Source organism: Cricetulus griseus, assembly GCF_003668045.3.
Source record: "Cricetulus griseus strain 17A/GY chromosome 1 unlocalized genomic scaffold, alternate assembly CriGri-PICRH-1.0 chr1_1, whole genome shotgun sequence".
Lineage (NCBI taxonomy): Eukaryota > Metazoa > Chordata > Mammalia > Rodentia > Cricetidae > Cricetulus > Cricetulus griseus.
Genome location: NW_023276807.1, coordinates 259,035,596 through 259,049,089, shown reverse-complemented (window position 1 = coordinate 259,049,089; position 13,494 = coordinate 259,035,596).

Here is a 13,494-nt window from a genome sequence, read left to right as displayed (position 1 = left end):
AAACAAACTCTTTATAATAAAGGAGCTTCTGGAGACATCCCATCACTGACTTCAAGCTCTATTACAGAGCTATAGTATTGAAAACAGCTTGGTATTGGCATAAAATAGACAGGTAAACCAATGCAATATAGGTGAAAACCCTAATATCAAACCACACACCTTTGAACACCTGATTTTTGACAAAGAAGCTAAATTTATAGGTGGAATAAAGAAAGCAACTTCAACAAATGATGCTGTCATAACAGGATGCTGGTATGTAGAAGAATGCAAATAGATCCATGTCTATCACTATGCACAAAACTTAAGCCCAAATAGGTCAAAGACCTCAATATAAATCCAACCACACTGAACCTATTAGAAGACAAAGAGGGCAATACCCTTTAATTAATTGGTACATGAGACTTCTTCCTGAACACAGACAGTAGCACAGAAATTGAGATCAACAATTGATAAATTGGACCTCCTCAAACTGAGAAGCTTCTGTAAGGCAAAGGACACAGTGAGACAAAACTGCAGCCCAAAGACTGGGAAAAGATATTCAGCAACCCCACATCTGACAGCGGGCTGATAACCATCTTGCTCCTGTTACAATGGTTAAAATAAAAAACACCAATGACATTTTATGCTGGGGAGTTTGTGGAGAAAGTGGAATACTACTACTATACTGCTGGTGGGAGTGCCAACTTGTACAGCAACTTTGGAAATCAGTATGGCAACTCCTCAGGAAAATGGAAATCAGTCTACCACAAGATCCAGCAACTCCATTCTTAGGCATATACCCAAAAGAAGCACACTCATACAGCAAGGACATCTGTTCAAGGATGTTCATAGCAACACTGTTCGTAATAGCCAGAACGTGGAAACATCCTGGATGGCCCTCAACTGAAGAATGGATGGAGAAAATGTGGTACCTTTACACAATGGAGTACAACTCAGCAGAAAAAAAACAAAAAACAAAAAACAATGGAAACTTGAAATTTGCAGGAAAATAGATAGAACTAGAATAAACCATTTTGAGCAAGGTTAACCAGTCACAAAAAGACAAACATGGTATATACTCATTCATATGATTTTAGATGTAGAGTAAAGGATTACCAGCCTACAATCCAAACTGCCATAATAGCTAGTAAACAAGGAGGACCCTAAGAGAGACACATGGTCCCCTGGAGAAGTGGAAAAGAACAAGAACTCCTCAACAAATTGGGAGCATGAGAGGAGGGGAGAGGGAGCTAGGAGAATGAGATGGGGAGAAGCAGAGGGGTGAGTAGGACATGAGAGAGCAGAAAGGCTGAGTCAGGGCAAGAATAGAAGAAAATGAGAAAGGACATAATATAATAGAGGGAGACTTTTAGGTTTAAAGAGAAATCAGGCACTAGGGAAATGTATGGATGTCTACAAAGATACACTGACTAACACTCTAAGCAACTGTGTAGAGACTACCTTAAATGTCCTCCCTTGATAATGAGATTGATGACTACTTTATTTGCCATTATATAGCGTTCATCCAGCAGCTGATGGAAGTAGAAGCAGACACCCACAACTAATCACTAAACTGAACTGGAATCCATTTGCAGAGAAGGATGAGTGAGGAGCAAAGGGGTACAGACCAGGCTGGTGAAAAACACAGAAACAGCTGACCTGAACAATGGGGAGCTCTTGATCCCCAAACTAATAGCTGGAATAGCAGCATTGGACTGATCCAGACCCTAGGAAGGTGGGTGAGAGTGAAAAGACCTCTGAAATCTATGGGTCCTCCTGTAGTAGATCAGTACTTATCCATAGCATGGTGGTTTACTTTGGGAGCCCATTCCACATATAGGGATTCTCTCTCAGCCAAGACACATGGGGTTGGGCCTAGGCCATATCCCAAAGGATTTAAGAGACTCTGATGACCCCCCCATGGAAGGCCTCACCCTCCCTGGGGGGCAAAATGCTACATGATAGGTAGGGTTGTAGATGGTGGATGGGGTCCTAGGGGAGGTGGGAAGGGAGAGGAAACTGGGTTTGATATGTAAAACAATCTTGTTTCTAATTCAAAAAATAAAAAAAATTAATGATAAAGAAGGCATAACAAACAGCCTGATTATTTTTTAGCAATTAAAATCACAACCAATGTCATGATCTACGTGGTATACCATTCTACTACCTAATATCATATTTATTTAATGTTTGAGATATTCTCTAATATAATAAAATAGTTAATATGATTTTTTCTTCATAATATTACTTGTGCATATATATGTTTTTATTATCACATCTAATGAAATAGACACATGTATAAAAATCATAGGAGAATTTTCCTATTTTTTATGTTATGAATTTATAAAAAGAGAAGCTATTTCTTATTTTCATGACTTTAATTTATTCACTCAGGTGCTCTAGTTAGTTGAACACATGTTGCATATCCTACCAGATTGAGAGTTCATTAGCATTTTTCACCTTTGAATCCCCAGTGTCTAAGTACTAACACATAATTACCTCTCAATATAAATCTGGAGAGTAGGTTACAACAAAAATAAAGACAATAAACTTTGTAATATAAATAAATACCAAGGTTAAGATAAATATCTTTGTAACAGAAATGTATAAAGAATATGAACAAATGAAGGAAAAACTATAATTATATGAATGTATTTTGTGGCTTAAATCTCTAGAATATACAAAAATAATAATATGAAAATGACTGTATAGATTCTTCACAGGCACAAATATCATTGTTCTGTTAAGATAAATGGAAATTGTTTTCAGAAATAAGATACATATACACATATATGAAATATTTATATTATAAACTTTATGAAAATATACATTTTCCTCACTTCAAAAAGCATTAATAAAATTAACCAATCATATAACAGTAAAAATTAGTTGAGAAAATCTTTAAGTTACTATATTCTTTATCTCTCTATAAACTCTAATTCTGTACTCAACTTCAAGATTCATTTCACTCTTTTCAAATGATTCTTTGAATGCTTATATTAATAAAAATGCCTAGGAGCTTGTGTTCCAGAACTATCTGATGGAGCACACTCCTGAGTGAGTTCCTTGTTCTCTGTGGACTCTAGCTTGTGCCAAGTTCACAAAAGTCTTAGTAACAAACCGCATCTGCTTCAGGTAAATTTTATTCTCTTGGCTGCACAATCTGAACAATTAAATGTTATTCATAGATCCTGAAAATGTGGAGTTGATTGAAGGTTTATAAATTCTTCAGTTTGTTTCAAGATCCCATGCCCCTATACTGTGCATTTCACAGAGCTTTCCTTATTCTGGGTCAGAATAAATCCAAACAGCAAAATGGTGTAACTCCTCTTGAGATGGAGGAAACCAACTATTCCTGATCTGTGAGATATCTTAAACTCTGAATGAACTCCAGCACAGTAGAGTAAAACAATATTCCCTGGATACACATTTTGTCAAAAAAGTAACATCTAAATTAATAAAAAAACTTTTAATTTTATATGCTTTAAAGAAACAGAAAATTATTTATGTGATATCAACTTTGGAGCTCATCAAAAAAAAGCCTCAATTTTTCAAACAAATTTTCTGCTCACAGAGTCTTCTAGTTTCTCTATTTCCCAGAGTCTATAGGAAGTTAACTGTTGTTTCAACTTCAATTCTTCTCAAAAGTAATATGTTCTTCAAATTCTTTTTTCTTCAAACATATCTTTTCTGTGCAGTCTAACAGTAGCTGTACTCTATCCACTTTGTTTCCCCATTAAACTTTAATGATAAGATTAAATGAAGACATGTGGCATTTCTGTTATGTTATCTAGAAAAAAAGCTGTTTGGTGTTATCATTTCATATAGGAAAGTTCCTTAGAAAATCCAATTTGCCATAATATAATATAACTATACACAGTAACTTTTATATTTAAAAATAAATATTTGCTAGCCAATTGAAGATTTCCTACCATTACAGCCTGGAGATTTAAAATGAATTTCATAGAAATTTGTAGATTTGTTTTTATGATTTAAAATATTTTAAGTTCAATATGTGCCCTTCCCCCAAATTGCTTGCATCTATAACATTTTTTTTTTTAATTTGGAGCAGGACATTAGGTTGTGAGTTTGTGATTTATTTTTCTTAATGTGCTTTAAAATAGGTTTTGGGGTCATTTCTGTTAATTTTCATGAATTCAATCTTTTTATTCAAGCTTTGCTAACAAGCTCTGTCTACACTGGACATATTTTGTTCTCTACTAGTGCAAAGGCAGTCAAGTTCTGTCTACTCTGAGTATATTTTGTTCTGTAGTACTGCAAAGGCATAGTTTTGAGACATGTGCTCAAGGTTACTGCTTAAATGAAATTTCTGCACTCTTGCTGGAGTAACATAAAATGTTTCCAACTATGTGTGGGTTCTAAGAACAAATGGAGCTCTTGCTTTCAAGTCCTTTTCTTTTGCCTGGCTTCTTGACTTTTATTAAATTCATGTTCAGCTTAGTATTCAGTCAAACATTTCATTGCTTTTCTCTTATTTCTTTTTGGAACTCTTTTTCAAGATTATTTTCTGTTTCTTTTGATTTTTGTATTTACATATTAAATTTTCTTGATCTTTCTTCTTCTTATCTTTGTCTTCTATGCAACAAAGCAAGTGTGTTTCCTGAGATACAAATCCTACAGAAATTGGCTCCAATTAAAATAATACTTTAAGCTTGGGAATTTCAAACTGCTCTTTTTGTTTGTTTGTTTGTTTTTCGAGACAGGGTTTCTCTGTGTAGCTTTGGAGCCTATCCTGGCACTTACTCTGGAGACCAGGCTGGCCTCAAATTCAGAGAGATTCACCTGCCTCTGCCTCCCGAGTGCTGGGATTGAATCATGCGCCACCAACGCCCGGCCCACCCTCTCCTTCTTCCCTTCTCCTCCCCTTCTGTCTTCCCTTCTTCCCTCCCCTATGCTCCCAATATTCTTAGGTGAACTTGTCTATTTCTCCTTCCCAGGGTGGTCCAAGTATGTCCCTCTTAGGGCAGTTTGGCCAGGATAGGCTCCAAAGCTACACAGAGAAACCCTGTCAAAAAAAAAAAAAAGAGCAGTTGGACATAGGAAGATATGACTGGGGGGGGGGGACAGGAATATGAGGAGGAGGGGACAGGAATTAAGAGCCTTATACCCCCGAGGAGTTGTAGAGATAGGATTGCCATTTCAGCTGAGTAAAGGTAAGAGCTTGTGGCTGCCTGCTTTGCTTTTCTGATCTTCAGCTTGAAGACAGAAGCCCAATATAAGTCTCTGGTCTTTTCTTTATTATGTTACAGGAAATATGCATCCCAATTGAGAAACGACTAGAGGCAGAGTTTTATCCAGTAATTTTTACAAAATGCTTAAATGGAATATTATATTAATCTGTGATATTTTGGCTCAGTTTTTTGTGAAAATAGGAATTATCTTAGAGTCTGATGAGACACCAAAAACTGTCCATAAATCACCCATTCCTTAGGTCCAGAGTGAAGGATTATTGGCTGGAGGTTCTATACTTGGATTGCTGTCTTTTTCTGAAGAAATGATTCATGTAAATGACTTCAATGCTATTGAATTTCTTGTTGATTCATAATGGCCTCTGAGTCTCTACTTTAAGTTATATTAGGGGACATTTCAATTATCATTTCTCTATGGTTATAGTAGTTCGGTGAATATTAATTATCGTCAACTTGACTATTTCTGGCATTAACTAAATGTAGTAGTTGGTTAAAAACAGGAGGGAGAGTGGATGCTGTAATTTGCAATAGAGATGTGTGGAAAGACCTTATTGAGTCTGAGAAATTTGAAACTTCATATTCTGAAGTGTTTTTCTCATCTGAAGAGTTAGTCACTCTACCTTCAGTAGTAGATACACTCCCATCTCCAAACGCTTTTCCACATTTGACTGGGGAATATTCACCCTTCATTGTCTGCTAAACAAATGGTGACATTATCTGGAGGATATTCCCAGCAAGACAGTACTTGAGTCTTGAAATACAACCAAGCAAAAGAGGCTCTTAGAGGGGAAATAGCATAGTCCATGAGGAGGTACCCTATACTACTAAAAAGTTCAATGAGTTTGCTAATTCATTCAAGAAGTCTGGGGGATATGTATTGGAATGAATTCTATGTTGTGGTGTAATGGCGAGAGTATCACTAGATCAAGCTGAATAAATAAATATGAGCTAAGACAATGGAGATTTTCCCTTTTTCATGGGAGCTGAAAATATTTTTAATGTGATAAAAATTGGTTTGTAGGAACCTTTGTTAAAGATAGCCTACTGAAAAAGGAATTCTAGTTATATGATATTTATTAGTTTAATGTTGATGAAGGGATTTTAAGCCTGGTGGAAATTGCAATGCAAGAGGGCATTATGTGGTTTAAAAACTAATCCTCCAAAATGGGAATGCCCAGAAGACATGGCCATCATTAATATTCTAGGACACAGTATGGTGAAAGGGCCACCAGCATATTTGAAGAGTTTTGTTTTAGTCCTTTTAATTGTGCCAGAGTTTAGGGTTGAAGACACAACTGCTCAGGTTAATGAAGTAAAGTCGTTGACTTTAACTGGGCCTTGGGGTAGCAGGGTCCAGGAGATAGAAATAAATTACAAGGAGAAAAGTGGTCATAGCTATTGTAATAGGCAGCATAGGTAAAACAAGGTGCATAATGACCTGATTGTTGATGGGCAACATAGTTGAAGTGATTTTTATCATGGCATGACTCCTAAGGACTTTTGATATTTGCTAATCACTCATGATTGTATCCTGGCATCAAATAGGCTAAGAACACTACTGGATTTTTGTTTGATCTGTGTGAGCAGAAACACTCTCAAACAAATGGGAAAAAAACATTAGATCACAGCAAAGGGAATCTAAAGTTGTGAAAATGTTTCTACATGTGAGCCAGTTTGCAGACTGAGAAACTGTTGAATGAAGCGATGGAAGATCAGGTCACCCTGAAGAAGTACCTTAATAAAATACCCAAGAGTTTTATCGTTAGCCTTTCTCTAGTTCTTCCTCAGAGATACCTATAGCCTTTTACACAGGTAGCTGTCTCCTGAGAAAAGGAATCAGACTTTCCAGGATCTATTGAATACTGGTACTGAATTGAAATGGATTGCAGGAGATACTAAGAACGAGTTAAGTTAAAGTTGAGGCTTTTGGAGACTTGGCGAGTATTGGAGTTTTGGCTGCAGTCCTACTCACAGTACGTCCAAGGGTCTTCAAATTCATCCTGTGGTCATTTCCTCAGTCCTGAAATGCATAATTGGGATAATTATGCTCTGAAGTTTCAGTATTCCCACAGTGGTTCCTGTTACGATAAATCTTTCCGCCAAATCCAAATGCTGCCTGAGCCCCATGGCCACGTGTGAGCCCCACGCCAGCCACCCACCCGAGCCAGGCCCAAATGAATACACAGAAACCTGCATTAGGTTCAAAGCTGCTTGGCCAATGACTGGGATTCCTCATCTGTTAGCTCAGTCTTAATTATCATAAATTTATATATATTATAAGACTTATCTTATCAGATGCCTTATTGGCATCCCTCCTGCTGCTGGAGCAGGAGTGGAGGGTAAAAAAGGGCCCTTCCTGTTTCTCCTTCACTTAAATATGAGTCTCCTTGCTATGTCATTTCCTGTCTGGATCATCACTTCTCTACTACATTTCCCAGAATCCTCTTTGACTCCTAGTCCTGCCTAACTTGCCGTTTCATCGGCCAAACAGTATTTTATTTAACAGTCAATAAGATAAACATTCACAGTTCATTCCCCATCTCCTCTTTTCTGTCAAAATAAAAGGATAACATCTTTTATAATAACCGAAGAAAACTATAACCATAACTGTCTGTCTTCAACTCTATCAAAGACCATAGAAGGAAAATACATAAACTCTAGAATTGACAGAGACATCTCGCTACCTGGACAGTCACCCAAAGTTCCTCTGTAACATTGGGGCATCGATCTTCAGCCTATAGGCCACAGTGTGTCTGGCACACTTCTCCATTTCAATAGGAACCCTTCAGTACTGTCTTGTTTTGTAAGTTCAGCAGTCACTTTTTTGTGGGTCCTGCATGTCCAGTTTATACAGCAACAAACAGTCCAGGCAAGAGCAGTTCCTTGCCCAAATGGCTAATCTTGCCATGTTGAAAGCAAACTCCATAACGAGTTTCTTCTGCCCATCCTCCTTTCTGATGTAATTGGTGTACCAGGAGCAGTTGTGTCTTACTGCAAGAAAAACCCTAAACCATTTAAATGCCATATTTCTGTAGGTCTTTGAAAGGTTTGAAGAATACCTAACCATCTCAAATACATCTCTATATCTAGAAAACCTAACTAACCTAATTATAAGTTCTGACTATTATAGGCGATTATATAACCTGTATTTAATTATGTATATCATTTTAAAAGATCTGTATAAACACAATACCTAAACAAGAGGAGACATATACCTATCACAAAATTGACTTAAAGTTGTATCAATAAATGAAAATCTATACCAATTCAAATACTCATTCCTATATCCTATTTCCCTTTTCTTTCTTTAAAAAGAGATTGACTATGCTCATCATCATTTATAACTAATCCCATTAAATGAAAACAAACATTTATAAACAGTATTTGGGAATATGGGCATCGTTCTTTCTAAACTGCTTCCTGCTGATTGGGGATGATGTTCATATACCATAGGGATCATGATAAAACATAGAAACCTGACCAAGTCCTTGTTTTTGTAGTCTGTAAGGCTGAATTGTCTCAGCTTCAGGGGGGTCTTACTTGATCAAACCATATTTGTCTGGAAGGAATCAACAGCTTTTCATTTTCTGTGGAAATACAAGCATAACCTTTATTTCTAAGTATCCTGTCCTTAAACTTAAATTTTGAAGTTAGAGCATTTTTAAAATGTATAAGTTGGATTAATTTAGCAGCATTTATAATCAAATGTATTTTAGCAGCAGTAATTCTTTCCTCAGAAATCAAACAATTTAAAGACAACAGTATGGAATTTAGTATCCAGATTCTCTGTGTAAATGCTGTGTAAACCTTTAGAGGTTTTTCTTCATCTGGATCTGACTTTATCATCTTGGAAGTGCCTAGTCCAAGGCCCAAGAGCGCCAGAACGGCGTGAGCCTATGGAAGCTGCTCAAAAGCCTCTTAGCGGCCCAACAAGGCAGGCAGTGGCAGCAGATTTCCCTCTTTCTCTGGGAACCTTGTGGCATGGAGTCATCCTGCTCACTGACACCAGTTTCCTATCATTTGGTGTGAGGGTTATAATGCTAAATGGAAACCAGTTTCCCTTTGCTGAGGACAATACTGAATCAGTAAGAGTGTCACATCACTGGAGGAATTGCAAAAATTAGTGCCTGCATCAAAGACTTGAAAGATGAAGGGGTAATGTTTTCTGCTACATCTCCCTTTAACTTTGCAATATGGCCAGAGCAAAAGACAGATGGATCATGGAGAATGACAATTGAATACTAAAAGCTCATCTAAGTAGTGACTCCAATTGCAGCTATTGTGTTCTTTCTTGAGCAAATTATCACATCCTCTGGTACATGATATGTAGCTATTGATTTAGAAAACTCCTTTTTCCTGGTTATCTGTCTATAAGAACAACTAGAAGTAATTTGCTTATATTTGGCAAGGCCACCAGTATTCCTTTAAAGCATTACATGCAAAAATATCACTGTGTATGAAGTTGAGGATGAGAAAACTTGTGATTTTCTTTATGCATATCAATTTGACATAGGACTTTCTGTTGGTAGACAGCCATTGTTGGACTAGCTGGACAACAGCCTGTAACACACTCTATTAAATCTCCTTTATTTGCATATTCCTTCTGTAAGTTCTGCTCCTCTAGAGACCCCTTGGTAATACAAACAGATTAGTATCAATGTAAGCTTTCGAATGTCTGAGTGCAGTTTCTCATTAGATTGGTAGGGATCCTGCATATGCGTAGTTTCTTGGTGAATTTCACAGGTAACTTTCTCTTCAGTTCTCACACAACGATTTCCCAAGTAGTCCCTGATGCTTTTCTGCCCTCATAAATTCTTACTCAGTGAGTCTCAAGACATTCTCACAGAGATTTCAGATGCTATTATCTTTAACCCTGTGCCTACACTTTGCTCTAGTTTTCTACACCAAAATTTCAAATTTTCAAATACCAATTGTGTTTCTCTTTGTTTATCCTTTTGAGAGGAATATACTATTGAGAATGACTACATATTAAATAAAAACAATAAATTAAATTTTGCAGTGGTTATATTATCTATGATTTATTAAAGCTTGCCTAAGGATTCAGGAAGCAAAGTCAGCTTCAAGCCGTAGAAGACAGGCACACACCATTAATACCAGCAGCCAGAAGCTCAGCAAATTCCTTTAATTCCAGGACTCAGGATTAACATTTAGATGGATCTCTGTGAGTCTAAGGCCACCCAGATATATACAAGTTTATATCCATCTAAAAGAATAACATCTCACACCTTTAATCCCAGTACTAGAGGGGTATAAAAATACAACAGCACAGATCAGTAAGAGGCATTCATTATCCAGCCAGGATAAGGAGATGCAGAAGTTTGAGACTTGGTAAAGAGTTTGTGTGGATCTGTCCTTTCAGCCTGAGATAGAGGTTAGAGCCAATGGCAAGGTGCTTTGCTTTTCTGATATTCAGCTTGAAGTTTGATCCCCAATATCAGTCTATGGGTCTTTGCTACAGAATTTCCTGCTCTATTCTGCTTGGTGCCATGACTCAGATAAACACATGGTTGTTATATTAGTTATGAAATTGTTGGCCAATGTTTGGGGCTTATTATTGGTAAATTATTAACCCATTTCTAACAATCTATATATTGCCATGGGGCTGTGGCTTATGTGGTAATGCCTTAAATGTTGCTACTCCTCCAGCAGCATTGTGACTCTAGCAGGCTCCTTCCTACTTTTCCCAGAATTCTCCTCATCTCTTCATCCCACATATCTTACTACTTCATTAGCCATTGGCCCAACAGTGTTTTATTCATCAACCAATAAGAGAAACATAAACAGAAAAAAAAATCCCCATCAGGTTTTCCATATTTTTGTGTGTGTTACAAAAAATTTGATTGTAACTATCTACATATGTACATACATACATATTGGAAATATTGTCAAAACCATGATTCAGCTTATCAATAAAATTTTATGGTAAAATGGGTATTTTGTAGTGGTTAATTTTGAATTTAAATTTGTTTATTAGCCAAATGACATAACATATTCCCTCCTTCTGTTAATTCCAGTGTGTTAAATAAAGGTGTTTTTTTTTTTTTTTTTTTTTTTTTTTTTTTTTTTTTTTTTTTTGTGGGTGGTGTACTTGTAACTAACCTAACAGTATGTCTTTGTTCACTTCCTATATTACCTTCTTTCCCAAAACACAGGCATGAGCTGGAGTACACCATTTGTTTATAAGAAAGACCTACTGATTGATGAAAGTGTTAGGAAATTGTAGTCCACTGAATAACAGATTTAGGTACACAGACACATTTTTCTAATAAACGCGTCAATATGGTCATGATTTGTACTCTGTATTTCTTACATCTCTTCAGTTTTCTGGATATCTGATTTGAGGTTGTACACATGTTATTCCATTTTTAACATTTTTTTAGTGTTTTGAACAACAGCTGTTTTCTAATAACACTGATGTAAATAAGAAAATCGTATCAAAATCTGTAATATTTAGGTAAGAACATTGTGCTCAGGATCATGGCATTGTTATTCTTCAGAAGTGGAACTCTGGAGAACAGTATGATGTTGCCATCTGGAAGAATAACAAGCTCAGGAATACAGCAGATGTCCACACAAGCTTCACCTAGTCAAAGTGAATGTAACAAGTTGCTCAATATTTCACTGGGGGACAATTTGTTTTGGGGGAACTTTTTTACTTTCTCTCAATCACTGATCTCTCATTTGTATTTCACAAAATGCCCTAAGCACAGGATTCATTTCCCTGAATGATCTTTTTCTCATCGTAAAAATATCATTGGGTTATTGAAGACAGATTGTTGTTAAGCTTATCTCCCTACTGTCATAATCTCTTTAATTGCTGAAAATGACTCATGTGGGAAGTAGATTTCAAGTAAGGTGATTATTGCATTATCTAACTGAATAACAACAATACATTTCTATATATCAGGTATTTTTTCAAATAATGGATTGTTTTTTTCCTAATAGACTGCATGTTCTTCTGAATATATATATATATACATATATATATATATATATATATTCTTATTGATAATTGACAAAATTTTGTAGAAAAATATGATGTAACCATTCAACATCCTTCAATATTGCTCCATAACACAATTTTCATTTTGATTTGACTTTCTTCAAATTAGCAGTTATTTTCAGATTCTTATGTTATTAAGTTCATATAGTATTATAATAGTCAATATGCAAATAAGTTCATCTGAAAACAAATATTTTTATTCATTAACATACATCAGGATGTATATATATATATATATATATATATATATATATATATATATTATAATTGCTAGTTTGTATGTTCAGGGAAGTAATTCTGATGTATATAAATGTCAGTACTTCCATTTAAATTATGCTTATTTTGTCTGTGGCTCAGTAAGTATGCTCATGTAACATACTCAAAGGCATGGATTGGATCTCCAACAAAACTAAATATTTAATAAACATATACTTGTAAATATATTCAGGTATATATAGATTCCTCAAATGGCCAAATACATTATTTTCACATTTATTTTTAAGAAGGTATGTGGATGTAAAACTTTTTATCTCTTGTTTTAATAAATCTTTTCCTGATTTTCAGTGTTTTTGCAAGATCTTAGACAGACCATAAAATATCTAGAGTAAAGTTTTCCCTGAGTAACTGACTATTGTTTTAGGGTAAATAATTTTAAAATATTTCACAATTAAATGTATGGAAATCTTAGTAAGGAAATTTTATTTAGACATTTCAAAATAATTCATAATTGCCACTAAATATTATATAGATAATTATGAATTCTGTATGAATTAAATATATGAAATGCAGAGTCTACTAATTGTTGTAGTATGAAAAGTTCATAATCCACAAAATAGAATAAATGGTCATTTCAATTGTTTGTCCATGTAAATGAGAAAATAAACTGAAAGAGCATAACCTGAGTTTCATCTTAATTAGAAAATATTTTGTGGTATATCCAATCAATGAAATAAATATTTAGCTGATTTTCAATATTATTATCTTTATATTGTTCCAATTAATTTGAGATATGTTTTAGAGTTTATTTGAAAGAAAATGAAATGTCTGTTGTTAATCATAAAGTTGCCAAATATATGTCTCACTTTAGAAATATTCTTTTTATCCCTACAGTTTACTTTTATCATCTTATTTTATTTTATTTCTCTGGTATTTTCATATGTGAATGTGCAAGGTACAGATTATATTTCTGCATCCACTGTGTAATTCAAATTCTCTTTTGCACACTGCACTCTCTCCTCCAACTTCTGTCTTCTCTCATTTCTTCTTTGTTTTGTGTGTTGG